Source organism: Salvia splendens, chromosome 5, assembly GCF_004379255.2.
Source record: "Salvia splendens isolate huo1 chromosome 5, SspV2, whole genome shotgun sequence".
NCBI classification, from domain to species: Eukaryota; Viridiplantae; Streptophyta; class Magnoliopsida; order Lamiales; family Lamiaceae; genus Salvia; species Salvia splendens.
This window is the reverse complement of record NC_056036.1, coordinates 42,115,502-42,120,594: the sequence shown is the minus strand read 5'-3', so window position 1 is coordinate 42,120,594 and position 5,093 is coordinate 42,115,502. Positions and strand designations below refer to the sequence as shown.

Here is a 5,093-nt window from a genome sequence, read left to right as displayed (position 1 = left end):
TCGACCTTACGTGGCATCGACTCTATCTTAGTTATTTAGGGGTCGGCTTTACTTTTGTTTTTCGTCCGTTTTTTAATTACAGCAAGCAATAGTCGTTGCATCATATCTGCCTTTCAATATTATCGACCATAATTGCCCCATCTTGGATTGATTAGAATTTTTAAAAATACTAAAGGAATGTGAGTGGAATAATTAATAAAATGTTTATATATTGATTTTATAATAAAATTTGAATAAAACATGTTAGGGGATGCGAGTACACTATAAGGATGAAATGAGACATATAATGACATATGTCTCGAATAATTGAAGTAGCTAAATATAATTCAAGACAATGTTTATTAGTAGTATTAGATTTTTTGTGTCGTCACATATGCGTGTTAAAGACATGTCGAGTATGAATTAGAAAATAAGATAAAGATGAGATGATGTTGTAAAAATACTAGTCGTTATTGGTGTGTAGGGATTGAGATTGACTTCGAAGATTTTAGCAGAGCATGTGTTAGAATTTCAGGAATATTGATGAGATCACGTCGCTATCCAATATTGGCGGCTGTAGTGTAAATTCAGCAAAGAGCTACTCCCTCCGTCCCGCACTACTCGCACGTTTTATTTTCGGCACGTAGATTAAGGAATGAGTGTATAGCAAAGCCAAATATTACGGCTGTAGATGAAAATTTTTACTAAAAATGGAAATAGTGCAAATAACTTGTGACGCCCAGAAAGGAAATAAGTGCAAGTAGTCCGGGACGGATAGAGTATTTTTTAATGCAGGTTATATAAAAAATTGAATAGATGTGATCATGTGACATGGTGTTTGAATTAAATGTTTTAGATATGAAGATTGACCAGGACAATCTATCCCATGCCTAAATATACTTGAGTGACTCATGAAGGAAACTTTATTGCGTGAATCATGTTTGTACACACACTGCAATATAAATTTTCCAGATCATATGACATTAGTAAACTTATTGATAATCTATAATATAATCAGATTGGAAACTGGATGTATAAATCTAGCCTCAATAATTATTATGTCTAGTAGTAGTATATACTTGTCTAGGGCAAAATATAGTAAACAAAGTACCGTTTTCTTTTCAATTAAAAAAATTGAGTTTACTTTTGAAATAATATAAAGAAATATTCTCTTCATCCAAAAATAATTCTTATTTGTTGACGACAAGGATTTTAATTTAATGCGGAATCGATAAAGTATGAGAGAAAAAGTGAACAAATAGGTTAGAGAAAGAATAAACTATAGAAATGAGACTAATTCATTATGATAGACAGCCCAAAATGAAAAATGTGAATATTTTTGTGGACGGGAGATATTTATTTTTACCGTAATCTTGAAACACGGCTTCATGCAAAGATAGTGCATGAAAAGTGGAAAGGCGGGCTTCATTCAAGAATCTTACCATATTCTCTAAAGTGGCAATATTAGCATCGAATCACTACCATCATCCTCTTCAAGCTTTTCATACCTCAACTCATACACAAAAATTAGCAATTTCTACAGCAATCTTGCACCAGAAACAAAAAATAGGAACTTGACAGCTTCTACAATATTCAAGTTTCACCATTACTTTCTGGGCGAGCAAGAAACTATAGTCGATCGCATCTTCACCAAGGCTTGAGGTCGCCAACAGCTCCTGCAGTCCAGTTCAAAACCTTCTCCCCGGGTTTCAAGTATATTCTCTTGTCATGAGGCAGTTTACGAGCCAGCCCGTTAAAAATTTGATGGAAAGCATCTCCTGATTGTGCTGGCTGGGGGAACAACATCGCCCGCTTCATAGAAGGATTGGTGAGTAGCCTCTGCTTCCTTAGAATCACATCAGCCGGGATGGATGTGAGGATTGTGTCTAAGTAGGGAACGTCCTACTCTGCCACGAATACACCTATTTCCTCCCATGGAATAGCATCTGCAAACGGCAGCACAATGTTGTCTGCTATGATCACCGGAATGCAACCAAAGATCACAGCTTCCACAAGTCTGGGGCTCCAGCCCAACCCAGAGGGCATAAACAGAATATGCCACACTGCATGTCTTCATAGTATGTGGTTGGGTGATCCGTGGAGATGTCGAACAGTGGGTTGTTCTTGAAGTTCTCCCATATGGAGGCCCGGGCACCTCTGTTCGTAGATCAAGAACATATGACATCAGCTTTTAATGTGTTACAATGAATGCCATTGCAGATCCTGAAACAGTGCGTTGAAGATACTCAAACACTATGTTGAAGCATACCTCGCGTAGTAACCACCTTCAGGGTCGTTATCTACATCATAGAACAGACCACGGAAGTAGACGAAGATGGATCTTGGTGTGTCTGGGGGAATCAAGTGGGACATAATTTTCTCTGGAGGCGCATATGGAGGTATTGTTATTGAACCATCATTTAAGCAGACATGGTTTCTCTGTCCAAAAGTTTGAACCAAGGTAGAACGTTGAAACAACGGAAGGATCCCTCTTTTTATAGACCTCTCTTCCTACAATTAGACAAACCATTGGAATATCATCATGTAGTGCCTTCAGTAAGCAAGGATCTATCGAAGATTCAAAATTGTAATGTTGTAAAGACTGCACATGTACTGTCTACTTTTATGTGCTCACTCACTAAATAGCCTTTCCGAAAAAATGTAAAATATTTATTGGATATAATCAACTAATGCAAAATGAAATTTTTAGCTGGTTCTCAGTCAAGAGTCCAATACTAGAAATGAAGAGCTTACTTGATAATGAAAGCAGGCGCCAAAATCATGGGGAACGAGAAAGAAATGGTCAGCTCCTTCCGTTCTATTCCAGTAAGGCCATCTAGCGGAGATGTACTGTATCGCGCTCCTCATCATTCTTGGAGCTTTGCAAGGCAGAGGCAATCCATTAGGCGCGAGGTCACAAGTCGCGTAAACAGGCGTGTACCAATCTGCTTCATCGGGATTCAGAGTTCGAATAGCACTGGTTAAAAGAAACTGGTGCATATATATCTCAGCAGCAAACATGTGTGCAAGACAACGCGGATCTTTCTGCAGGATCTTCTTGTTGTATTTGCTTGGAAGCTTGTATACATAAACTTTCAATTTTCCCACAGGATTATCATCAAGAACATCACCAGCACTTCCTACATATATACACACACATAATGACAAGATCACCAAACATGAATTATAAGTTTAAAGATAATTTCCTTTGATATTTTCCAAAACTTAATTTTCCCCCCCGAATTACCTGATTGTATAGAGAAGTTACATTTTTTGGATCAACTCACAACACAATCTCACAACAAACAGTAACATTTCATCCACATTGTAAAAGTAATTTTATGGATTGGGGGAGTGAACACTTGATTATATCAATTGAATAATACTAGAAAATGAATTAAAATGATAAAATAGCATACATAGTTTTTAAAGCCTTTGATATTTCCCGAAACCCTAAATCCCCCCCCCCAAATTACTGATTGTATAGAGAATTACATATATTTCCTTACGCAGCAAACAGTAGCATTTTGTGATATTACCCAAAACCCTAATTTTCCCCCAAATTACCTCATTGTATATAGAAACAATACATTTCTTCCGATTAACTCACAACACAATCACACAACAAACATTAGCATTTGGCTTTGAAAATGATCGCGCATCACCAAACTTATACAAGCTCAGCATTACCTGAAATTCTCTCCGTACGAGTTCCGCGGCGGTCAATCCCCTCGACGCCGGCAGTGGCCGTGAACAGGGCGAGAAGCAGCAAACCCCACGTGGAAAAATCCATATCTGGATCAGCTCACATCTTCAGGTGAAAAAGAGATTAATATAGTGTTATCAAGGGAGCAGGCATTTATGCAGTTGAGAAGTGCTAGAATGTAAGTGAAGAATTACCTTCTTCGGTATCTTTGCTTTTCTTGCCATTTAAGACAGCACCAAGGAGGAAAAAAATACTCCGAGTTTTTAATGCAAATACTGTCCATTTTTGTAATCTGATTCGGATTGTTGCTTGCTGTGCTTCAATGGCGATTGATAGCTGCATTTGCTAGTTAAGAGAGAGAGAGAGAGAGAGAGAGTGTGTGTGTGTGTGTGTGTGTGTGTTAACTAACTTTATAATTTCACTTTACATCTCAAGCCGGGCCGGGCCGATCTGTGGAGAAAAATATTGGGTTACTAAAAATCATAGCCCAATCCAATTCCAAAATAGGATACCGTATTTTTTTGGATAAATATTTGATTTTATTTTATTTTTTATACCAAACTTCCTTGTATATTTGCTCTTAAATAATGGCACAAAATTGAATATCGACTCTTTAACTTTTGGTTGGGATGAGCTCAACCACTTTCGAATTATCTTTTTATAATTTTAATTTTCATGAACTTTTATTCTACTCCATAGCTTTCTACCATAGATCTAATTCCACCACAAAAACTAAATTCTCTTCGTTATTTTATAGTAAATTTTTTTATTGTTAAGTAATTATAATAGACTACATAATTATGTCTACTAAAGTTTTATCTTCTTAATTTTATAGTTGATGTTAAACAATATAATCACATTTTAATTGCATGAAATAAGATTGTAATCCTTAATTTGAATACCGTAATAAATAGTACTAGTAGTATTTTATTTTCTTAAAATTCATATTGAATTTTAGTACTAAATATTTTGTCTATTGTATAAAATCCATCATATCATCTTATATTATTAGCAATCTTAATTAATATTTTAACATAACACATTATCATTATATATATAGCTATCTTAATTAATATTTTAACATAACACATTATCATTATTTAAAATAGTAAATCTACTGTGTGCAATGCTTACAAATTTTAAATTATGCATACATCAAATAAAAAAATTGAATTTATGTATGTATATCAGTATAAAAGAAAAGCAGTCTAAACTAATAAATTGTTTGTGCAATACGATACGATAATATCATTCATTTTTTTAGTATACACATAAAAAGAAAATGTATATCATTAGGGATAGTTTCCTTAATAAATGAAAATGCATTTTTTTTTCCAAATTATTTATGCTTCTAGCTGGAAGTAGATGCCTTGTGTATTTCCATTTGGCAATATAATATGGTGGGGAG

The 5,093-nt window shown here is 35.1% G+C and overlaps 1 pseudogene; it reads right to left on the bottom strand.

Annotated features, from left to right (window-relative positions):
* Positions 1 to 1,383: 1,383 nt before the first annotated feature.
* Positions 1,384 to 4,052, bottom strand: LOC121802461 (annotated as a pseudogene).
* Positions 4,053 to 5,093: the final 1,041 nt, after the last annotated feature.